Source organism: Martes martes, assembly GCF_963455335.1.
Source record: "Martes martes genome assembly, chromosome: 8".
Taxonomy (NCBI): domain Eukaryota; kingdom Metazoa; phylum Chordata; class Mammalia; order Carnivora; family Mustelidae; genus Martes; species Martes martes.
In genome coordinates this window covers 83,283,933-83,309,198 of record NC_137895.1, presented here as the reverse complement: position 1 = coordinate 83,309,198, position 25,266 = coordinate 83,283,933, and the positions used below count along the sequence as shown (strand labels likewise).

The 25,266-nt window shown below is 51.1% G+C and overlaps 1 protein-coding gene across 1 annotated transcript in view; it reads left to right on the top strand.

The window, feature by feature from the left end:
- Window positions 1–6,776: 6,776 nt before the first annotated feature.
- The window catches only part of VDR (vitamin D receptor), a 55,207-nt gene continuing 36,717 nt past the window's right edge, over window positions 6,777–25,266 (top strand). The window contains exon 1 of the mRNA XM_080812025.1: window positions 6,777–6,837. The gene's annotated coding sequence lies outside the window, so the exon portion shown is untranslated. The remainder of the gene's footprint in view (window positions 6,838–25,266) is intronic.

The window sequence follows — 25,266 nt, the reverse complement described above, 5'->3', positions numbered from 1 at the left end:
GAGCATATAGAACACAGACTCGGTAAGCAGTAATCCATTATTTGGGGTCCAACATCCTGTTCAGAACCTCTATCTCCACCCAGTGAGGAGACAATAGTGGGTACTTTCATGACCAGGCTCCTGAACTACTTGCTTTAATGTTTTCTCTTGACATATCATCACCTGTGTTTTGGGTTTTACTAGAACAAAAGGCACAGAGACTGTGGGGAAGTGTTGGCAACTGGAATATTATTCTTCTATCTGGGCAGGTCCAAGTCATAGACTCACTGACCATCAGCTCTTAAACTCCCCACCAGTCGACAGACGAGCTTGGTGATGAATAAGGTACAAAGATATGTGAGGTAAGCTAGGAGAAGAGGGAGGTCAGGAAAGAAAGTTCTAAGGAGTACTTGGCTTGTCTGGGCAGAGAAGAAGGGTGGAGAGGAGGAGGGTTATGGCTAAAATGTGCCGCTGAGGTGAAGCCTATGAAGAAGGGATTGAAGCCCTTGGGGGGTCAGGCCTCTTCACCATGTTCTTTCTGGCTTGGCAACTACCACTCAGAGGTCCCTCAAGCTGGACACATAGGTTCGAGGAACCCTAACTGAGCAACAATTCTCCTTGAGAATGTGGGTTGAAGGAAGGTCTCTGGTGGTGACTAGGCTACTCCTCATTACCCACAGTGGCCACCACAACGTTTCCTACTAATATTCGGTGCTGGGAGAGCACGTCTTATTTGCCTCTCTGGTTCTGTCTGCTGGGGGCCTATGGCATCAGACTATTGGCAGCTGTGGTTCCAGACAATGGTCACAGTAGATTCTACCTGGATCTTGCCTCAGGTTTTGCTTTAATAGGCCAAGTGGATCAAAAAAATTAACTTCTCCGCGTCCAAGAGATTCTCATATATAACGTGCCTCAATTTCTTCACAAAACAGAGGAGAGAGGAAGCACAGGGTGATGCAAAGAGCAAGACCTGGATTTCCAGGCAGTCGATTTGGCCTCTGGTCCCTGCTTTGCAACTCACCAACTGTAAACTTGGATGGGTCACCTACATTTGCTGAACCCTCACGCTCTAAATCCTACTTCCCTGTTCTCTAGTGCAGAGTTCTCCAAGAGAGGCTGGACAGTCTTAAAGACTTTCTTTTTTTACTCATTTTTCATCATTTAAAAATTAAGCTTTAATACATTTAACATACAGATTAACACCAACACCGTCACTTGGCCCGTTTATGAGAGGGTCACGTGTCAGGTATGTTGGATGAAGCTGCTGGATGCAAAGAAGCAGTGTCAGGGACGTGAGTAAAAAGTTTAAAAGTATCAAGAACATCATTTGAAATACGAAATATTGTTATTTGAGATACTTACATTTGCTGGTGTTGATAAAGAGTCACCCCGTTAACTGCGTGGCGTGGCTTGAGCTAAGAGCTAATGATAGAACTTTTAAAATCCTATTCATGTATGGGGGTGGCGACTTTTTTTGCCAGTAGGTTTTTACGATCAAAAATGTTTAGAGACCACTTTTTTGCTGGGAGGATATGTGAATGACAAAAAGCAACACGGCACCACCATCAAGACTCCACTGGAAATGGAGGTGGACACCAGAAACAACAGTTTCAACAATGGTGGCATTTTTAATGACAAAAGACAATGAGGCACATACAACAAAGGGGCATCCGTGCTATGCAGTGTTTGTCCTAGGCCAGAGGCCAAAGGCAAAGGAGAAGAGCTGTCAACAGCCACATCTTTCTGGAGTTGGGGCCTCAGGGGAGAGTTGTTTAATGCATTCCTGGACTGCTTACGGAACATCCTTCCTGCCCTTCTGGAGAAAGACGCAGGCGTGCCCAGGATGAGGCTTGTGGGTCTTCTGCTCATGGGTATGAAGGAAAGGAGCTCTTTGCCTAATTGCCCTAGGGGACTCCCTTCTGTGCAAGTGGGGCTTCTTTGGACAACAGTCAGCTTTCCCCTACCGACCTTTACAGGAGTGATGTAACCGGGCCCGTGTTCTCACCTGCTCCCAAGACCTACTCCACCACCATGGGGCCTCCCATATACGTCCCCTACAAGGCTCTCTCACAAGATACTCCTCCTTAGAGGAGCAAAATAAGAGTTTTTAGAGGATGAAGGGCCAGGGGTCTCTTTATCTCCTACTAGGGTAATTGTAGATGTTGCAAAACTTCCAGCCACAGGCAATTGTAGGTGGGAAAAGACCCTGAGCTTCTAGTTTATTCTGCTGGTCTCCATGGTTGGAGTTGAGGCTTGAAGAGTCATCATTGTCTGCTGGGGTTTGGATGGGAGCCCAGCAAATACCTGGGAGGCTGGGAGAGCTCTGCAGCTGCTTCTGTTTGGAGGTGCAGGTGGGAGTCCATACCTTCCTTCATCCGGCCCCTAGGCTCTGCTTTACCATGCCAGCAGACACTGTGTGTGGGCCACTGGCAGCCTAGGGCTCAAGGATGTGGGAGCAGGTGGGAAAGACAAGCGCCAAAAGCCGTGGTGATGGAGACATGAGCTGGGCTACTGGGAATGGAGCCCTGGAGCCAGATGAATTTGGACTGAATAACCATCAGTGCCCTACTCTTCCTGGGCAGGACGACTCTGTAGCCACTGACTTATGGCATTGCTCACGAATCCTCCAGAGCTGTGCTGTTCTGGAGAAGTCGGGTTTTCTGAGATGCCATAAAACTTCCTAAGATGAAAAGAACCCCTCGAAGCTGGAAACGATAGGAGAATGGTAAGGCAGCTGAGCTAAAGGCCACAAAAAGTAAGTGGATACATGCTGTCTCAGTGACCTAACTCTGACCATGTGGCCTTGGAGACAGAAGCCTTCAAAGCCTTGGAGCCACCAGGACTCACTGCAGGGTTCTGAGGGTGCTCTGTATAAGCCAAGCTCTCTCTCAAAGGCCTTTCTGGGAATCTCATGGTGCAGGTTCCAAATGAGGGGACCCCATGGTGAGAGGGCCTTCTCCAACCTCAGGCTAACAACTCATTGTCGGTTGTAAAGTCAGTTTGATGGATTCTGAAAAGGAAAACAGAAAGACAGAAGGAAGTCAGGATGGCAGGACGGCAGGAGGAAAAAGGGAAGGGAGGAAGGAAGGGTGGGGGAAACAACAGAAAATCTCACAGGGCATCTCTTGTTTCATAAAACTTACACATATGCATGGGTATACTGGGTCACGACAAAAAGGATTTCTTGCTGTGGACTGCAGTTAAACATTTGAAAAACACTGTCCCGGGAAGACCCCTTTGTTCAGGTCGCCTTCTCTGCTTACAGCTGCTTCCATTGATTCATTCCATCTCCACCGTCAAGAACATAAACAGAGCGAACATTGCCAGCATGGATTAGAAAAGACGAATGAGTTAACCTTTCTAAACTTCATGTTTTTTGCTCTCTAAAACAAGGGACCTGAGAGGATGACTGGTGGCTTCCGTCTCTATGAATCCCTGAATCTCTGTCTCTCAGAATGTTCTGTGAGAGTTTGCTCAGAGTCCTCCCTTCATTTCCACGATGCTCATAACTCTAAAATATTTAAGGAGGGAAAAGGGCCCTAGAAAATGGGAAAGCAAATAGTTAGGTGGGAGTGCTCTAGCGAGTTCAAAGGGGATATTTTTACCAGGAGTGTTGCCTCTGGGCAGCTTATAATCCTCTGTCCATGGGGACCAGGTCTCTGGGAACCTCACAGGAACAACATGATCCACTCCAGCTCTGGCCCCATGGCAAGAAGGTCAGAGAATGCCAGCCAGCCTCAAGGTGAGTGAACAGCCTAAAAAAAATGGGGAGTCCATCCACTGAGGCCAGGCAAGCCACCCGGACTCTGGTAGAAAAGTCGAGAGGCTAGGCTCTGCCTTTCCCCAGATTTTGGGAAATGAAATGCACAGGGGTAACCTCAGCCTGGCACCTCTGGAATCTTCCCTCGCACGCAGTTCACACCTGGAAGGGCTCTTTTGTTTCTCTACAGATCTTTGGGTCCATGGCACCATAGCATGGCAACTTCACACAGCAAATGCCTATGAGATGTTGTCTGATGTAACTTTGCAGAGATGAATACTGACAAAAGCACAATGTGAACACCCTCTAAGGACCACCCCCCACTCCCCCACAAATGAGAATATGAGAAATGTGAACTTTGGGGAAAAGAAAGAGAAAATTAGTGTTTTCTGTAGAGGTTCTAGAACATGTGTCAAATTCAGTCAAGTGAGAGGAGTTAAAGCTATTGTGTAGCATAGGGAGACTGACCATCACCAAAGTCTTCAAGAGAACAGGGTCTGAAGAACAACCACCCTTCCTAGTCCCTGGCTAGGGTGATGTAGGATGAGGAGCCAATTACTGATGACAACAAAACTGGGGGAAGTGAATGTCATGTATTTTTGCTTTTCTACTTTCACAAAACAGCATTTCTAAGAAGAAAGCTGAGGTGAAAGATCCGTCTTTGTTCAATATACATACAAGCCGGCTCACTATCGCCTGGTGAAGCACGTCATACAGACAGTACATGCTACAAAGACCAGAGAACTGACAGTCATTTTGGCCTAGAGATGTCACAGCAGGTCTGATATGAGAGACAGAGCCAGACGGAAGATAGGGCTGCAGAGACAGATGAGAGAGAGTAGATCAGGTATTGGGGGAAGATTAAAAAAAAACTAGGTTAGGGACAAGTGATGGGGCTCATAGCAGTGCATGCTGGGGGCTCTGAAGACATCCACAATCTACAAATCTGGGTTATCTCGATGGCACTCCAACAGGTGAAAAGCCCATGGAAATAACTGGGGTTTTTTGAGCGGCACTGTGAAACAATGGAAAGTGCAGAGAGAAGACCTGGGTTCAAGTGACTGTTATTCCCCAACTGTAAGAACCTTAACAACTGCCCATCATGGTACAACAGGGAGAGTATTTTCTACTCTGCCCAACTTGTGATGAACATCAGACGAACAGCTGTGAGAACAGACTAACAGTTGCTAACTGTAGAATACTCAGTAGTCATCTTCTACCACTTTTTGATAACGTTTATTTTCGAGCTGCCAGGTTCCCCTCATCTGGCCAATTAAGCACCACAAATGTGACTTCTTCCAGAGGTTCATGGAACTTTCTGAGAATGCCCCAAGATGTTAGTTGTTAGAGATTTCCTCTTTTTTTTTTTTTTAAAGATTTTACTTATTTATTTGACGGAGATCACAAGTAGGCAGAGAGTCACGCAGAGAGAGAGGAGGAAGCAGGCTCCCTGGTGAGCAGAGAGACCGATGCAGGGCTCCATCCCAGGACCCTGGGATCATTACCTGAGCCGAAGGCAGAGGCTTTAATCCACTGAGCCACCCAGGCGCCCCTAGAGATTTCCTCTTATATTTTCCTTCCCATGATGCTTCGGGCAAGAGGATTCTTTCTTTTATTTTCATGATAAGCCAGGAATCCATCCATCACTCTGTTAGGACCTCCAAAGGGGCTCTTCCTTTCATCTGTTTTTCAGAAGAGATGGTCTATTCCCAAGTTCAACCAGTCTGTGTCTCTTCTATTTTTTTTTTTTTTAACTTTTCCAGAGGGAAAGTTTCCATGATTTTCTCTTCATGAACTGTTTCAGTGCCCCTTAACAAATATTGCTGTTTGAATGTTCTTCGTTCTGCTTAGCCTCAGTCCATTTCTCTAAATCCACTTATTGAGAGCTTGAGAGGGGCCAATTATCATATAGTCTAGCATAACTGTTTCATAAATGGTTCAGACTGGTACTATCCTTCACTGAAGAGCTATGCCATGTTGGGCAAGCCATTTAACCTCGCTATGCCTCAGTTTTTTACCTGTTCAGCTTGTCCCTCTGAGCCATGGTTTCCTCCCCTTCCCAAAGGAGCTCACCAAATGCTGGATGGCTTTGGGGCATCTTCATTATAGAATATTATGTTGCAATGTCTATTTCTTTGTACATTCCCCCACTGGACAGTGAGCTCTAAGAAGGTGGGGACCACATCTTTTTCATGTCTCCTCTAGCATCTAGAGCGGTGCCTAGCACATAGCCAAGGAAGCGCTGTAATTCCTAGGCAAAATTTCCTATGGCGTGTTTTCCCCGTCTACCTACAATTCCAGGTCTCATGATACACTCTTTAACTCCTTTCTTCTCTTCACACCAGCGTCATATGGGACGGATGGAGGGGGCCAGTGCCCAGGGCAGCTGAGACTTAAGCTCGCTTCGACGAGGTTTGCGACGGGATCAGCTGCGGTCGCGGGCGAGGGGACTTCGAGGGGGACAACGACGCAGCTCCAGGCTCCACTTTGGGCCCCGTTTCCCGTTTGCTCTTTTATCCTAGCGTGCGGGGTCGGGCTGGGCTCCCTGGCGCCCTGCAGAGGTAACGCGACGGCGAGCGGCGCCCGGGATTTCCCACGAGCGCAGAGAGAACCGACGGTGCCCGCGACAGGCGCCCCCAGCCCGGCAGATGACGACGTCCCAGTCGGGTCTGCCCAGGTAGGGGTGACGCTCCTGGGAGAGGCGTCCGCAGCAGGCTGGGTAGAACCACGGCGGCGGGAGGTGGGCGAATGCAACACGGATTAACGCGGGCACAGCGTGGATCTGCACACACATAACCACGCAAAACTCTCATGCACTGAGGACAGAAGCAAGCCCCGCCCTGTGCACCGCAGTCGCGGAGGACCGCCCGGGGCAGAGGCTCCTGGTGGTTGATTCCGAGTCAAGATGGTTGCAGCGCCGCCAGCGCTCTCGCCCGGCGAGGCAGGTCTTCTGGGCCGGGCCACGGGAAGGGGCGGGCCCGGGGGCGGGGCCTCGAGAGGGGCGGGGCCAGGTGCTGGGCTGTCTCTGCTTGTCAAAAGGCAGCGGCCGAGCGGGAGGCGCCGGGAGCGCGGAGCAGCGTGCCCACCCGCCGGACCAGGTGCGGAACCGGGAGCGGCGGGGAAGGGGGTCCTGCGATCGGGATTGGGTCCAGGGGAGGGGATTCGGGGGTGCCGACCCTGAGTGCCCGGGTGCAAGCACGAGAGTCTACATCGCAGGGGCAAACTTGGCTCCTGAGATCCGGGCTGTCGTGCCATGAGGCTGAGGCAGTGACGGGACACTGAGGTCTGAGGAAGAGCTAAAGTCCGTGCCAGGCTGGCGAGAGGAGCAGCGACCTCCTCGGTGCTCAGGGAGTTTAACACACGAATTCTCTGCTAGCACAGCGCTCCGCACTTGGGCAACAAGAAGCATTTGTTTTCTTCCTCTGTTGGGGAGCCTTGGCGTGGAGTGGAGGGGTTAGAAGGGGAGACTGGCTGTCGGTGGTGCTGAGGTCTCCTGGAGGTGGGGTGCGTGTGGCCTTATCATCTAGGACCTATGTAGGGTCACCTGCGATGGTGGAGTTGGATCTTTTAAGTAGAGTGGGTTTTTTTCTTCTTTCTTTCTTTTCTTTTCTTTTCGTTTTTCAACCACCGATGATTTTAGACCTAGTTGGCCCTAATGCACTGGATTTATTTTTTCAGGAGAGCTCATCCATAGATGTTGAGAGGAACTTATGGACAAACATCTAATTGAGGAGGGAGCTCAGGGAGTATTTCTGTTTGGGGAGTGAGGGGTCCCACATCTGTGAGTGGTGGGGGAGAATTCAGGAGAAGTAGCTGGGAGAGAATAACATGGGTCTCGAGGGAGCAGTGGACACAGTCCCCCTCCCCCATGGACCACTGAGGCTGAGACCCAGGCTGCCTGGGTTGGGAGAGCGCTGAATCTCCCAGCACAGGCCCTTCCCGCATCTCCTCCTCCTCCTCCTCCTCCTCTTCCTCCTCCTCCCTGCGGTGAGTGAGTCAGCCTCCTGTCTGGGCTCAGTTGCAGCCAGAGGGGCCAGAGCCCAGGCAAGCAACTGGGCAGGCATTTTCTGAGCATTGCAGAAGCTCTCCTGGGCAGAGTCAGTGCCACTCCAGCTCCCTGCCGGAAGGCTGTCTTCCTCATGGCCCGTGGTGGCCACTCCTGTGATGGGGACACCTAACACAGCAATGATTATGGAATCACTATGGTATGACTGTGAAGAGATTGTGGATTTGTGGTAAATCCACATCTCTTATCCTTTTCCAAAGATCAGGAGGTACATCCCAGCTCCGTAGACTTCCAGCTTCTCATTCCATGTCTGCCTAGTGATCTTGTAAGTGGCCCATCTCTGTTAATAAGGTGGGTGTGCACAAGAATTCAGGAAGATTCTAGGACAAGGGAAGCCATGGCCTTGTCAAAGAAAGTTTTAAGCCAAGCTGGCGGGGGGCGGGGGGGATGTGTGTGTGTTTGTTGAGGTGGAAATGAATAGTCTGGGCACGGGAACCTCAACTCTGTGAACTTCGAATGTTGTGTATGGGGGAGGGGGGGCTTCCTCGTCCCTTCCCTGTCCAGTTGCTGGAGGGGATTGAGGATCCTTCTCGAATGGTATGCAGCCAGACCAGGAGGTAGTAAGACTGTAAATTTCTCTCTGGCTTTTGTTTTGGGTAGTTCAGATCCTTGAGCAGAAATAGGAGCCTCCGAGTCCATTGCCTCCACTCAGCAGCCTCTCTGGACCTGTATGAAATGAGCCCACAACCAGGCTGTGGTGTGGGGCTGACTCAAATTGCAAAATGCTGGGGATTCACAGTCTGTACTCTGGCGGGGTCCCATGGCTTCAGTTTGGTTATTCCCTCATTAGCCACAACTTGGACCTTTTCCAGGGTAAAGAATAAGAAAGGAGGGAAGAGAAAAAATGTAGGAAAAGAGAAGAGTGAGGTAAGAAAGGAGGGAAGGAGAGTTAGGAAGCTTTCCTGAACCCTCACAGCACCTTGGTCAAGGCCCTCATTGTGGAAGGTCTGGTACAGTTTGAGGTGCCCTGGTTATTTGTGTTTGTGGTTTCTCAGTCTTCGTCCCATCCCACCTCAGAACTGATCTCCTTTTGGGATTAAGTCCCGGAGGTAGCACCAAGAGGAACCCCTGGACCCCCACCCCCCAATCTCAGAGCAAGTACCCAGTTTCTGAAGTCAGTGTCTTCCATGTTTGGCCTGGGGCTCGTGGGCCAGACCAAACAGTTATCCAAGCAGGAGACAAGCTCTAGCTCTTCAGTTCTGCACCCCATATCCTTAGGAGACAATGGCCAACTCGGCTGAGATCTGCTTCTGGAACCTCTGCTAGAAACCTGCTGTTGTCTTTGTCTAGCAGTTGGGTTCTGGTGGCCGGAGGGACAGAGTCAGGAGCACCGAAAGTCTGAGCTCAGATGACGGTCCAGTTTGTTGCTGGACAGGATGAGTTCTAGCCCCCCAGCTTTCTGTCACTGCTGCAAGTCTGTTTTAGATGCAGGTAGAGGGAAGGAAGGAAATGACAAGGTTTGGTTAAGAGACTCTGAGGCACCCAGCTTGGTGCTAGGCCCTCCGAGGGATGACAGGAAGCAGAACCCATCAAATTGGGCCTTTTCCCTGAGATGGTATGAGCACCAGGAGGGGCAGCTGTTGTCAGCTGTCTCCTCACTACCATCCGGTTGTGAGAGGATCCAGCTGGGCAGAAACTAGCCTGGCTGTCACTCTGGACCACAGGGCCTTGCTTCCAGTCATGCTTTTCTCTAATCCCCTCTTCACCCTGTCCTGCATCCATGCCCTCTGGGTGAGCTAGAGACTGACCATAAAATTTACTGTCCAAACTGGGAGACTTTGAGTGTGACAGGGGTGTTCTTAATAAGTTATGTTAGGACAATGGACACACACCGCAGCTGTCAAGGCCTCACTGGGACATTTAGTCATTCTCCAAACCCAGCAGAGGTCACACTGGTGAGGGGAAGATGGGTGGGAGTGGGTTTAACGAGGAAGAGAAGGTGGGGGAATTCCTTCATGATGAGGGGAAGATGGAGGTAGTTTAATTCTGAAGGCAGCCCCAAATAGCCCACCTTGTTCCCTGGTACTAATCAGCCAATTCTAGGCTTCTCCCTGAGGTAGTAGCACTGCCCACAACCAGCCTCTCCCACCACCCGCCACCCAACCTACCACCTGCTTGTATGACTTCCCTTCACCCTTGGCTTATGACTGGCTTCACCTTTGGTTTTCCTGCCCCACCCCTATCTCAGATGGGGACAGAAAGGCCTGCCAACTCCCCTTCAGCTGCCCCTGGGGGAACTGGGATTCACAATGGAGCCAAGACTTTGCCTTGTGCTTCCTCTTCCCTCTTCCCCCCTAACTGCAGCCTCTTCATTTTGTCTCTCCAGCTTCCCAGATCTCGGGGGGCCACATCATACCACAGGGAAGTCCAGCTCCCAAGCGGGTAAACAACAAGAAGGGGAGGTAGTCAAACCTTGCTTGTGTGGATAAAGGGCACAGGTCACTTGCAGTCAGTTTCTGGGGAACTGGTGAACAGAGTGGAGGTCAGAGCCAGAGAAAAATCGCTTAGCAGGAGATGGAGTCGTCCCCCTGGAGTTTGCCTGTCTCCTCTAGTCTGACTATTGGGGAAATGGTCTAGGGCGGGGACAGACTGTTCTTGCTCAACCCAAGCTCTAAGCGTTGGTGGCAGTGACTGTATCTTGCTGCAGTGACATGTAGAAAAGAAACTGCCCTCCCTTCTGTGTTCTTGGTCCTCATGGTCCAAATGCTCATGGTGGGCTCCCTGGAGAACCCTCAGGGGGTCCAGCATGAGAGTGACCAGGGAGCCCCGCTTAGGGGCAGAGCCTCATCCTTAGGGTGTCAGCGCTGACCACTCTGGCAGGAAGGAAGCTGTTCTCATCACCAACAAATGAAGAGGACAGGTGGACACCTCTTGGGAAGTCCCACCCTTTGAAGTGAACTGTGGGCCAGGGAAGGGAAGAGAACCCCTGGGCTGGAAGGGGAAGAGGGGGTGGCTGATCCGCAGCTGGCAAAAGCGAGAAGCAGAAGCAGCAGGCACTAGGGGCATCTGAGCGTGTGTCATGCTTTTGCGAACCTGCCCTGCAGGTCCCGTGCCAAGGAATAGGCTAAGTAGTGTTTCCAGAACCAGATGCCACACAAAGTCCCCATTCTGCACTGGGGAGAGTCCTGGTCCTGAGCAGGGTGTGGCAGCTAGACCAGCGGGCAAGTGGAGTTTGGGCAGGACCCAGAAGCCAGTTCCTGGGAAGCTGCTGCCTCTCACTGGGCTTCCGACCACAGGTTGAATCTTGGAGGTGTTGCACAAGGTGTGACATTCCAGGCACTGTGGGGCACCTATGAGGCCCAAAGCTTTGCTAGTGATACATCCAGTGTGTGCCACCTGCTGGCACTGGGGATGCAGCTCCAGGAACATCTACTCCGAGCGCTGAGCTCAGTAGGACCCAGGGCTATGCCAGGTTCATGGCATGTGTGGCCTCTCAGAGCTCCCACAACCTTGTGAGATAGGAGCCACTGCTATGCTCCTTGTACACAAGGGAAACTGAGGCTTGGGGAGGTTGAGCAACATGCCAAGGTTCCATAGCCAAGGAGTGGGACGGCCAGGACTCACACTTGGATCTGTCTTACCTCCACAGAACCCTACCAATTCTGCATTCAGTGGGAAGCCACAGGGCATCAAGTGCCATGCTTTGTGCATAATAGGCCAGCAATAAATGTTGGTGAGTGGCAGGGTTAGGTTTACTAACTGGTTTGAACAGGTTGACCTGGGTGCAGGCTCATTTTGTCCAAAGGTTACTCTGGGGACAGTGGCCTCTCAAAGGAGTCTCTCTCCGCCAGCACCCGCAGGCATCAGGGCCTCTCCAGTAGTCTTGGGTACCTAACTTGGGTAAAAACAGCCGACAACAACTTGAGAGAGAGAGAGCTCTGGGCAGAGAGATTACATGGGATCAAATAAGATTTGAATGGTCTGGAAGACAAGTAACAAACACTCTGTCAATTTCAAACAAGCCACTGTATCAATAACCTACTATGTGCTATGGGCACCAAGGAAAGGTCATTGTCCTATTGTCCCATTGTCCCGGAAGCTAAGCTCATCCCTGTTTGCCATTTCCCCACCTAGCCACCCCTTAAGGAACACTCCTGAAGCTAGCCTACCTGGAAGGAGAAATGGACTCTAGCCGCATGTGTCAGCCTCTGCCAGGCACTCTGCAATTTCTTATCTCCTTTAATCTTGACAGCTTCTGCTTGGGGGTAGCTCCTGTCACTCTCTCCGGCATGTATATGGGAAACCAAGGTGGAAGGAGATGCGGCAGGCTGCCACGCTGCATAGTTAACCCGTGACCGTGGCTCTGCCCTGCTGGCAGATGCTGGGCCTGGCCAGGCCAGCCACCCTCAGTGCCAGAGCCTGGAGATGGGGGGAGAAGGAAGAAAAAGTGCTTAGCCCACCCTTCAGCGGGGGCCTCCAAGGTTCTTCGGCATACCACTGAAATGTTAAGCAGTGCTGTCAGAAGCTGTACTAGCAACCTTGCGGAATATGAGGAACACAGGGTTGGAGTTAGGCACTCCTGGGTTCAAATACTGGCTTTGTCACTTTCTAGCTCGTGACCTTGGAAAGGTTTCTTAACCTCTCTGAATCTCAGGTGCCTTATCTGTGAACTGGGATAAGAACAGCTCCCTTATGGAGTGTGTGTGGGGACTAGAAATGATGTAAGTAAAGTGTCGGGCATGATGTAAGCCCTGGAAAAGCATGGGCACATTCAGTATATACTGAGGGCCTACTGTGTGACAGGAACTATTCAAGATGCTGGGAATTTAACAGTGAGAAATAAAGAGTCTTGTGGTTGTTCTCAAATCTACTAGACCAGAAGCTCATCATTGTGAGAGGTTCCTTTAGAATCCAAGAATGGCTGTCTTGGTACCAGGCTGAACTCAGATTTGGTAAATTTCTCTTCCTGCCATTTGTCGGCTGATGAGCTTGGGAAAGTTATTTATTTAGCTTCTCAGGGACTCAGAGTCTTCAATTCTTTTTATCATACACACAATATACTTATGTGTAGATTAAAGGATAAAATGGTATATATGTGTTATATGTGTCCTGTTCACATCACCTAAATTCGGAATGGAACATCGGTAGCGCCTTAAAAGCTCTGGTTCCTCTCCCTATTTGCATCCCCTTCCTCCCTCTCCACCCCACTAATATTTTGAATATTCGTTAGGTATTTCTTCCTTTTCTTGTTAAGTCATCATCTATATAAGCTTTACAAAGCAATGTATTGTTTGCCTTCGCATGTCTTTGGAGCTTACCTCTGCTCATGCTCTCTGCGATGTAGGTCTTCGCTCCACATCCACGTTTCTGAGATTCGTCCATGTGGACGCACACAGAGTTAGTTCACTAGTTGCCCCTCAGCGTCGTGTCCCTGGTAAGGATGTGCCGCAATGTGTACATCGCCCCTCGTGGGGATGGATATTTGGGTTGTTTCCAGTTTGGAGTTAATCATGGTGACACTGCCGGGAACATGTTGCACTTGTCTCCGGGGCGCTTATGTGTTTCTGGGGGCGGGGAAGGGCTGGCCTGGGGGTAGAGCTGCTGGGGGCAGGGAACACAGTGGGGCCTTGCTCTATAGTGCCAAACCCTTTCCCACAGCGCTAGTACCAAAAAGCACACCTTTCATAGGCGAATAAAAGTCCCCATTGTTCCCCATCCTTTTCAACACCTGATATAGACTTCATTTCTAGAATGAAAAAGTTACACTGGAGGAGTTTCTAAAGTCCCTTTCGGCTCTGGGAATGGAATCAACCTCCCGGCTTTTGTGTCCGCCCGTCTGATTAGTTGTACACAGCTGGCCTCAGTCTGACTGCACGGGCTCTGCACAGGGTCTCCGCGTGTGGTTGACGCCTTCCTTAATGGGCATCCAGCGACAGTGAGGGAGGGGTCTCGCGGCTTCACATCCATCCCAACGCTTGGCATTCTGTTCAGGTCAACCAAGAGCCTGGTGATGGTCAGCACATACTAGGTGGCCAATTATTACCCACCGAATTGCATTTTGCCAAGGGTATTGGGATGGTAGATTTTTCCCGGGCATTGATTTTGAGAAAAGGACATGGAAATCTCAGAACTCTGTGCTTATTAGCTAATCAGAGTTCAGGGTGCTGGGGGCTGAGATGAGATTTACATCTGTCCAAGGCTTTTTGAACATCTGAAGGCTCCAGGTGAGGTAAACTGAGGACTGATTATTGAACATCTGGCCTTGATCTTTGACCCTCTGACTTGTCCAATCTGAGTGGGGGGAACGGGTTAGGGTGCTCTAGGATTGGGGTGGAGAGAACAGAGGAGGTGTCCTGGGGAAAAGAGCAGAATGCCCACAGAGAATCCTTTTCCCTTCCAAGGTTGAAGAATCTTCCTGGAGGTGCTGGGTTGAATAGGGGTTAGCTAGACCCAGTGTCTCAGCAGCAACACCACCAGCCGCTGCCCACTCACCCAGCCACCCACAAAAGAATGTGGCTGCCTGGGCAGTTGCATGGGCCACCCCAGGCCGCAATCCTGTAATTACCCATCTAGTCTGTGCCTGTCAGCTCCAGGGGCAGGCAAGGGCCTCTGCCCTGGGCTTCGTCTTGATCACTAGGCCCAAGCTGGGCTCGGTAGGCCCCCACCTAGTCTTCAAGCACCTCCCACCCCAACCCTGCCCTCTTGTCTCTCCCTACACCAACCTTTGACCTCTGTGAGGCTAACACATCAAATAAAAGCTGACAATCGTAATAAACCAAGGGTTATTGTAACTTACACATTCCAGGCACCGTGTTAAGTTTTTTCATGCATTTTCTCATGTATGCCCCTCAATAATCCTATAAGGTAGGTAATATTGTTATCCCCATTTTATAGAAGAGGAAACTGATGTTCAAAGAAATTAAGGGGGTGGGGGTTCCTGGGTGGCACAGTCGGTTAAGTGTCCGATTCTTGGTTTCAGCTCAGGTCATGATCTCAGGGTCGTGAGATTGAGCCCCGTGTTGGTCTCTGTGCTCAGCATAGAGTCTACTTAAGTTTTTCTTTCCCTCTCCCTCTGCCCCTTTCCCCTGCTCAAATAAATAAATAAGTCTTTTTAGAAGAAGAAGAAGAAGAAGAAGAAGAAGAAGAAGAAATTAAGAGGTTAAATTTCTTGCCCAAAGTCATGGAGCTCCTAAGTCAGAACCAGAACTTAAATTCAGATCTTCTGAAGTCCAGAATGTCTGCTCCTGCTTCACCTGCCCAGGATTTGTCCTGCACGGTGTCCCGGTTGTTTAACTCTGTCTTTTCTCCCTCTTCCTGTCTGAGGAGGGCTGGTAAAGAGGCAGTAGGTGGTGTCAGTGGAGGGTGAATGGGACTGTTCCAGGCTGGCCAGGACGATGCTGGAAAACACCTTCGGGGCAGAGTTCTTTGTTCCAAACAACTCTGAATTTCCGGACTTCTGCCAGGGGCGGGAAGGTACCTCTGCCCAGCTATTTGGCAAGCACACCGACATCTTGGGTGCCATGATGTTAAGAAGTGGGGGATGACAGCCTCAGGTAAAATTCCATTATAATGAACTTCATAGGAGATCTGAATGGCTTTGTTGAGATGAAATTATGTTAACCACACGGCCACAGAAGAACTCAAGTGTGGAGCCTGAGAACCCAGAGGGGAAGTGGAGCTAATGTGCCATTAGGTGTCTTTTAGTAAAGCTCCGAAAAGTTTTAGAACCTAGAAGGAGAAGGAGAGTCAGAGACACCCCTGGTTCCTTCTAGAACGCCAAGCTCCTGGACGTTCGGGGTAGGGCTGGGAGGGGAGAGCTCTGTGCTCAATGGCACCTGACAGGGCTGAGCCTGTCTGTTCAATGGCCCATGTCCCCGCTGTGTCGCCAGCCCCTGAGAACAGGGCTGGGACGCATCTCGGAAGTGTCTCAACTCTACACAATACTTAACTCATCACAGATATGCTCAGTTGCTGTTTACTGGATGGAAATATGTTTCTAGGTAGACTGGGACCCCTGAGCTAGAAAAGAGAGTTGAAGGGCAAGTGCTTTGTGTGACTAAAACATTGTAAGAAGCTGGCCTACAGTTCAGAGGGCTTGTCCCTGGTTGGTTCCTGAACTGAACCAGTCCAGCATAAGAATGAGCATTAGCATTCCCTGAGCGGGGGCTGTGCTGAGCACTAGACAAGCAATGAGCTAGCTAGCTATTGTTCTTTTTCTCCTCTCACAGGTGAGGGAACGGGAGCTTAGAGAGCTCTGGTCACCGGTTCTGGGACGCGGCTGGTGGGGGTGGGGGGCAGGTGGGGGCCAGGTGGGAGGCAGGGTTCGCGCTCATGTAGGCTGTGTGCACAGCCTGTTCTCTTACCTGTGAGGCTGGAGGGCTGCACCCCCTGGGGCCGGGGGCATGGAGGGCACAGCCTGGTCCAGAGGGGTAGCTCTACCTCAGGCCAGCAGGGTGGCCTCCGGGACTGCAGCCCTGTGTGGCCAGATTATACGATTTTTTAACAGGAAGCTGGACATCCAAAAGTGAAATCTCTCTATTCTTCAGAGACGTTGACAACTAATTTAAAAAATTTATAATGACCAGTGGCGATGATGGGGATGGCACACAGCACCCAGTCATGGCCAGGTTTAGCCCGTGGGCCTCCAGAGTGTGTTCTGGTAGTTTCTTTCTTTGAACACATGACTGTTAGACCGAACGGGACCAGGAAGGCCCTTGTTGATTGAGAACCCCTCCCTAAAGGCATGCTGGCTTTCCAGGGGCCTACTTCCCAGCAAGACAGAAAACTTTATAGGGGCCAAGTGTTTCTTTCTGAAGAGTTATCATGAAATCAGTCTAATGATAGCCCATGAGTGAATCCCTTCCCCCCTGCCCCACTCTGTATCCCTGTCAGATATTTTCTCTTAGGTGTTAGAAGGAAAGTTTTGGGTAAAGAAATCAAAAAGAAACTAATAGTCAAGCAAAGGGATGTTTAGGAAAAAAGAAAGGAAGGAAGGGAGGGAGGAAAGAAGGAAAGAAAGTAAGAGGTACTTGGGGCTTGGGCTTGGTAGGCAGTGGATGACATGGATGCTGCAGTTTGGGCTCTCTGGTGAGGACCTTGGGCTACCGGACAGGGCTGTGCTCTCATAGCCTTGGACTTTCACGACTGAATTTCATCCTTTTAAAACCTGGAGGGAATAATTGCAAATTAGTAACTAACATTTTTGTGTAGTATCACAGTTTGTATAAAGCCCTTTATTTATTTTTAGATTTTATTTATTTATTTGACAGAGAGAGAGAGCACACAAGTAGTCAGAGAGCCAGGCAGAGGGAGAGGGAGAAGCAGGCTCCCCACTGAGTGGAGAGCCCAACATGGGGCTCAATCCCAGAGTCCTGGTATCATGACCTGAGCCAAAGACAGATGCTTAACCCGCTGAACCACCCATGTGCTCCTAAAACCCTTTAAAAATTGATCTCAGCTGCTATAGCAGTGCTATGAGAGGCAGATGAGTGTAGAATTCCATTTTCCAGGCTCAGTAAATGGACAGTGTTTTCTCTTTCTTCTTCCTTCCGTTCCATCAAAGAGGAGTAGCCTCGGAGGATTGAAACCCAGTGGGCAGGCAGCACTGGGTTCCCACAGGCCTGCCCTTCCCTGCCGCCCCCACTCCTCACCTGGGGTTATCCCACCTAGGGTCCCCCCTCCCTGAAAATCCCACTCCAGGGGGAGTGTGAAGGGGGACATGGAGAAGCCCCTACGCCAGTGGGGGGCCTGTGGCCAGCTTCCTCCTCAGGCCTGCCCCCACCGCCTGCCACCTGGAGCTATTGTTCCTAAAGCTGGGCAGAAAATAGCTCACTCCGGGGAAATTATTTTTGTCCCTGTTAAACTTCAAACCTGAGCCTCCGAAGAGCCTGGCTGCAAGGTTGTTTTTCAGGTCAGGGGGAGCTCTGGCAAAAGTAAGGTTGCGGGGGGTGTAGGGGAAGCGGTAGGTGGAGGGGGCCCTCCCCTCCCCCTTCCCCCGGGAGCAGAGATGGGCCCCAAACCCCTGGGGCTTGTCTAGCAGGTGCCTGACTAACAGCAACTCTGTGTAACTGAGGGCAGGCTCTGAGCTGCCCCATCAGGCACCTTTTCCAGGGATGTTTGCTGCTGCGGAAGCGTGTTGAGTGAAAGCAGTGGCAATTCTGTCCCCTGGTGCCGAGGCCCAGGTGGGGGGCAGGTCCAGCCCCAGAGCAGATGGGGACTGCCGACGGCTGACCACTGAGGAAGGAAGGAGGTAGTTCTTCTGCAGACCCCGGCTAGCTCCTCCCGAGCCCTGCAGCACCCCTGAAAGGGGCTCTGTGTAGCAAATCTGTTCCATCTTTGCCCCTGGGTGTCCGAGCAAAACAAGGAAAAGGAAGATGGCCAGTGGATAGGGCGGTGGGAGGGGATTACAGTCTGGAGAGGGTTCAGGGGTTAGGACAAATGCAGCTATTTCCTACCACGTTGTGGCTCTGGGGAAGAATCCTCCAGACAGATCTGGCTGTTTGGGCCGAAAACTTTGGAACAAGGCTCTCTTCAGCTCTAGGTCTGAGGGGACAGCCCGGCTGGTACTCCTCCCAGCAGCGAGCGTGGACATTTCGACCCAGGGTGTGGGCTGCCGTGTGCCCACACAGGTCGGGGACTTACTGCAGGTGTCCGTGGTGTGAGTTATTTGTGAGCATTGTGTGTCTGTGGCTGATGCCCTTCCTTACAGCGATTCCTGGCAACGAGGAAGTGACCTTGTTGACCGGGAGAGAGAGCAATGAGCCAAGTGGCTCAGCAGAAGTGGGTTTGGGGATGGGGTGGCTGTGTGCCACTCTGCTCTCCCCGAGCCCAGCAACCATATCTGGCCACCCCGGACAGATTGATGCATTCAGTAGGGATTGAGCCAATGACGTGCGGCTGAGCTGTTCACTGATTTCCGTCTGCCCTTGCTGAGCCTTCTGTTCTTTCTTTGGTTTTCTCTCAGAAAACATCTATCTTCCTATTCAGCTGGGCTGAGTTTTCTAGAACTCTCTCCTTTATCTTTACCTTTCAGCTCAGTGGTGGTAGTCCTACACCAGGGGGTAGAGGATTTCCCCCAAAGGAGGATGAGGGGGGTGGCTCTGGGTGTGCGCCAGCTGGGACCACCACTCTCTGAAGAAGGGGCCTACCGCTTTGCTGGCCTTGGGGCCCTTTCTCGATAAACCAGTGGGAGAGAGCCCTATTTTTATTTTCTGCTCAACACTCGAGCTCTTCTCAGGTTGGAATGGGAATCGGATAGGAGTCTGAAAGTCTTCAGTTTAAATATCATTATGATAATTTGAAATTCCTGGTAGTCACGATTCAGTGGGTTTACTAGAAGAGTAAGGGTTTACTAGAGTCTGTAGAAGGAAGAATGGGGGACACTTCCTATGCTGATGAGTGTGGTCAGTTGGCTCCTCTCTTCCTGGCGGCCTCCCTCTCTCCGGCCATGCAGAGCTAGTCTCCCTGCCTCCGACATGTCCTTTCTCCTTTTGCTTCTTGAGCTCTGCACAAGGACTGTCTGCCCAGAACCCTCATTAGCCTTCCTTACCACTGCCATGTTGAACTATGATCCTTCCTGTCTCCGTTGGCAGGCTGATAAGTGACCTCCCTGAAGAGCCTTCTTTACCTTGTCAGCACAAAGCCTGGGGCTCTCGCACGTTCGTGTCCTGTGGGCTCACCTGTATGGTAGCATGGATCCTACCCACTTGTCGTTCCTGTTTGTCCCCCTCCATGGACCGTGAGCTTCAAGAGGGCAGGGTCTCTGTGTGTCTCTCTGTTGTGTCTCCGACTTCCATGATGGGGCTTGCCACCGTGCTGGGGCTTAAAACCAGCCGGAGGTCATCTTCAAAGGTAAGGCATCAGAGGCCAGAACCAATATGCTCCCCACAGTGTGAGGCCAAGAAGAAATGTTATTGTTCTCTGACCATCCAAGGGGGTCCCCAAGGAGAGATCTACACAGAAGGTTGTCTGGAACCCTGACAAAGCTGAAGCTCTGGAAAAGATCTTTAGGGGGAAACCATTCTAATCAGAAACTAAGGACAGCTGGTGCTCTGTGCTCTCAGGTGGATGGGAACCTCTCTGTTTGGCCCAGGCCCTGTAAAGCTTCCTGAATACCTGAGAAGTGTCCACCTGCTCGCTAATAACCCAGAAGATAGAGAGGGTGCCTCTGAGTAGATCAGCCCCTTTAGGACTGGAGCTCCCCTACCTTCTCAGACCCAGGATCCTTCACTGTTTCTGGCACAGGCCTAACAGCCCATTCCAGCAGAAGTGAAAGGCTTTGCAGGGCCCCCAGGAGCTGGGGGCAAACAGGAGTCCAGGCCCACTGAGCCAGAGCAGCCCAGTGTCCAGGTTGGGGGCCATGGTGGGCCCCCCTGTTACCAGGGCGGCTGCAACCCCCACTACAACGTCTGGCTTCCAGGCCCAGGTCTCTACCCTAGTCTTCCTCCACGCTCTGTGCATGCACATGGGCAAAGCAGGTGAGGAACAACCACTGGCCTGAAGACACACAGGCCACATCACCAGGGCGCTGAGTTTCTGGTCCCACCAGGAGAGAACAGATCTGTGACAGATGCATGATGAGCCCTAGGTGACAGAAGTAGGAGGAAGATGGCACTGGGGGGGTAGAAGGAAAGGCAGGGAAGGGAGATGAACAGAAGGGCTCAGTCATCGGTGGCACCTGGGGACCCAAGGGTCTTTGCTTCCTTGCAGAGGGCAAGTCCAGATGTGTAACTCAGCTTCTCTGCTTGTAGGGGAGAGATTAGAACAATCCATTTTTCCCCACTCTGAGCAGCCAGATTTTTGGAAGCCAACGGCCAGTGGGTGGGGTGGCCGGTTTTTTCCCAGTTCAGTGGAAATGTGGCTTTCTGGACCATGTTTGTTTGGAGTGGCATGTTTGGGGCACAAGCAGACTTTATGCCCTCTGTGCACCTCTCTGGAGCCCTTTCTGACAGCAGTCAGAGCTCTAACAAGGAGCTCAAGCTTCCATCAAACTGCAGTGTCCCAGGCTCAAGGCAGCGTGCTGAGTGCTATGCGGAGATGTTGGTCCCTGCAACAGCCCCGGAACCCAGGTGCTCTCATGTCCCCGTTTGTAGAGGAGGATGCAAGAATGGACTCCGGGGGAAGCTGGATGGTAGTCAAATGGCCCAGGATGTCGGGCTGGCCAGGTTGGTTGTGGAGGTGAGCAAGGGATCTGATGCTGAGGATCCTGAGTATCTCAGAGCTGGGGGGAACTGGGGCTTGGGTACTGACCTTTCCCACAGGGCAGGAAGTCTCTGAGTGAAGCAAAGACTGCATTGGTCCCAGAGGAAAAGAAGCCTGGCCAGGGTGGACTGGGATGGGATGGTCCTCAAAGCCATCTGTCTGAGCAGGGGTGGACTCAGGCCTATGCGGACTTGGGCCAGGGGCCTGGACAGAAAGAAAGATACTTGGTCTGGGTAGAGACCCACAGAGATGCCAGAAACTGGGCTTGGAGATCTCTTGGGAGGGAGAAGCAGACCTTTCCTATTGTCCTGAGGCCATCATTGTTGCTTTAAATCCCATTCAGCCATGAGGTTCATTAACAATAATAGGAGTTCAGGTCTCCCTAGAGGGGGCCTAGAACCACTTCCCCTGTATTCTTGGTGTTCTGCATTTGGGCTTCTCCAATGTCTATTCCTTGATCTCCAAGTCACTAGACCAAGAGTCTCCTTGTCCATCAACTTTGGCCTGGAGTAGTTATCCCCATGGAAGTACCCCCATCCTTGTATCCCAGGAGAGCCTCCAAGAGTAGGGAGAGAGCAGACCAGGAACATACCACTTCCCTCTAAGATATTCCCTTGTTGCCTTGAGTCCTGGACCATTTCTTTAGGCCATGGAGGGGAGAGACAGGAGTTGGAGTTGGTTGGGGAAGAGCAAGTGGGTAACGTTTACCCACTTTATTCCTTTGAGTGGCATGTCAGGGTGGCATCGGTGTTGGCCAGTCCCACTGTCCCCACATCAGGGCCTCCTCTGTGGCTTCCCACAACTCCTCTCATCCCATGGCCCATTTCTCTCCCACTCCACTCTGACCCCCTGGAAGCTACTTAAGCTGTTCAGGAGAGGTCTTGGAACTTGCCCAGGGTGGAGGTGGAGAAGCACTCTCCCTCCTTTGTGTCCCTCCCCCTCAAATGGCCTGTTTCTTTGCTCTAAAACCAGAGAGACTGGGCTGCAGCTTATGAATGGGCCGGTTGCTTATGCTTCACCAGACACTGTCACTGCCCACACTTTCCAGCAGTGACAGGGTCTGGCCTGCTTGTTACCTGGAGAGCCGTAATCAACCCAGAAATCTTGTTGACAAAGCTAAGGGCAGAGTTTCCACTGGAAAAAAGCAGCTTGCAGGAATAATTGTTGATAAGAAGTGGAAATATATCTCAGTAAGCCATGTGTCTCTAGCCGCACTGTCTGGGGCCCTGTGGGTTCCTACTTCCGGGTTCTGCTCAACTCCTAGAAGTTGCCAGTGCTCCCAACAGTAGTAGGGCAGTCAGCTAAGAAAGAGGCTTGGTGAATGGCCAATATACTGGAAGCTGATAGCATGGTTTCTACGGACTGGCCCTCTAACCCTTGACTCTGTACGGGGTGTCAGTCCATGACCTTTATCAGGTTCTCCAAGGTGACGTGATTCCCCAAAAGTTTGATTACAAAGCACCTTCGGGGGCACCCGGGTGGCTCAGTGGGTTAAGCATCTGACTATTGGTTTCTGCCCAGGTTGTGATCTCAATGTCGTGGGACTGAGCTCTGTGTCAGCAGGAAGTCTGCTTAAGACACTCTTTCCCTCTCCCTTTCTCTCTGCCCCTCCCCTCTCAAATAAAGAAATGAACCTTAAAAAAAAAAAAAGGCAGCACCTTCAGGGTAAACTCTTTCCTGCAACTGCTGGATTTCAGTCAATTTCCCATCGTTCAGTCAGTCGTTAAATAATTGGGGACACCTTGCCCATGTTCCTGGTGCTGCAGTGCTGGGGGCCAGCCTCCCCTGGACACAGCTGAGCAAAAGGGAGGCAGGCAGGCTTGGGGGAGCTGATTCAGCTACTCATGCTGTCCTACAGAGCCCTTTTCTTGGACTGGAAACTGTTCTCTCCAGGCAAAGGCCACAGAGGCAGATGCTGTACTCACCACCCCCTCACTTACTGCCTTTGTGGGAATCATGGTCATACCTGGAAGCTCATAAGGTCTAAGTCAAAATTAAATGCGGCCCCATTATCATCTCTCCTTCTCCCTCCAACCTCACTTACATCATAAACATCTTAAATTTTCCCACTTTTTACGACAGTTTTCCAGCAGATGAGGAGTGGGCCCTTGTGTAATTGGCACAATGATGCCATGGGATGGTCCCACCAACCCTTCCTCCCAAAATTCTGTAGCTTCATCTTATGTCCACCTTAGATGGCTGTAAAGAGTTGGCCGAGGCCCGGGGATTGAAAGCTACAGGGGCTATTTCACCTGTGCATAGTGAAGAACTTTCTAGGCATACAGCCATCCAAAGCAAGTGTATTGCCATGAGAGATGATTCTCCAACAGGAAAAATATTCAAGTACAGAGTAGACTTTTATAGAGGGGATTTAAGATGGTTGGACTAGAGAGAGTTTCCTTCCAGTCTTGAGGTGTTTGAGGTGACAGATAGCTCTTGAGTTTTGCTTTGGACATTATAGTCTGCAGAAAATAATTTCCAACCATTCTCACGGTAATTTAAAGTTTGTGTGCTTGTGTGTGTGTGTGTGTGTGTGTGTGTGTGTGTGTGTGTGTGTGTAGGGGCTGGGGAGATAAGGAGGCAAGAAATAGTTTGGACAAATTCTGTTTATACAGTGCACTTTCCTCTCCCCTTTCCCTTTCTTTTCACTCTGTTCCCCCTCAGCTCCTTCTGGGAGGTAATGCTGTGACTATTCTAGAAAAAGAATGTGGACATATGTTGGGGATGGTGGGAAGGAAGGAAAGGCCTTGCCTTAGCTGGCCATGACATTGCTGTGCCTAGGTTATACTAGAATAAAGAGATGACTGAAAGTGAGGTAGGTCCTACAATGTTCAGCACCCCGTGGACAGAGCTGAAAGGATGATGAAGCAACAAACACCAAGAAATGGGTGAGCATGCACAAGCTCGTGTACAACATGGCGGGCATGCGTACCAGCACATCTACTCCAGAGAGAGCCCCACGTGCGGTTCACTCTGTGTGTGTCAGTTTCAAGAAGAATTTTCTCCCCTTCTTCTGGGAAATCACTTAGTTTTCCATTTCTTTATAGAAGGAGGGGGAGCTCTGAGCCAATGTCAACAATGAGAAAGCTCAATTTTGATCCCTCTGGTCCCAGCCTGGCAAGCAAGGCCCCCTCTCCTGGGCTCCCCTTCTCCACAGGGCCCGTTAGGGGCCACACCCCTCATGCCCTTCCTGGTCCTTGACATCTGAGGGTAAGTGAACTTCACTTGCACTAGCACAGTGTTGGGACTCAGCGGGTTCCTGAGGGAGTCTGAGAGAAAGCTCGGTGAGTGGTCCTAAGGCCTCTTGTCCACCGCTTATCGGATACTCCAGGGTCAGAGCTACTGTGCTCAGGGTTCCGAGGATGATTCAGTGAATGTGGTGGGATTAATGCAAGCCCAGCAGCACTCTGATCCTGGTCTCCCCAATCTCTGCCCAGCACACCCTGCAGCCACGACCCCATAAGGCGGTTCTAGTGTGGCGTGAGCTGACAGACAGACGTGTGGGAGGGGCAGGGGCTGTGGCTTCAGTGACTGGAAGGAAACACATTATCTCCTCACTTCTTGCTAATGCAAGGTCAGGACGGGGTCAGGCTCAGGCATGGGTTTTGATGTGGGATTCAGTCCCCAGAGGAATGGCAGTCAGGGGCTTTCTGCAGAGTTGAGCTCCCCGCCCCCTTTCTCTGAGGCTCAGTGCCTGGGGTTTGGCTGTTTCTACAGCACAGCAGGAGAAGGGTGCTCAGGGGACAGTCCCAGCCGAAGCAATGGGATGTTCTATGTACTCAGAACATGAGTTGCGGGGAGGACTGGGAGGTTGTATGATGTGACAAAGGGGTTAGTATTAAGTGCTTTTTTTCCACAGGTCCTTTTCCTACCCTGTGTTCTTTGCCCCAGTTTCCATGCACTTGAACTTCAGGCTAAATCTAGGTTAATCTCTCCTGAAAGGACCATCCGGTAGCGTACAGTTGCCTGGGGAGGAGAGGCCCGTCTGTTGAATGGGGTTTTCCCAGTAAGAGAGATTGACTGGCAGGGAGGGGATCCTGGTTACTACTTGCCATCCTCTGACTTTGGGAGCCACAGAAGGAAAAGCACCATGAGGTTCTTCCATCATGACCTGGGGATTGTTCTTTTCATTGCTCCTGACTTAGTGGAAGTGAAGGGCATTCAAGACTTTGGGCTGGGGAAATGACTGAGCTCTATCCCTTAGGAAAGGCAATGGAGTGGGACTCGAGGCTCAGCTGCCTACATTCAAATCTGGGCTCTGAAGACAATCGACTTCTCTGTGCCTTCATTTTCCCGTGGCTAAATTAGGGATCATGCCACA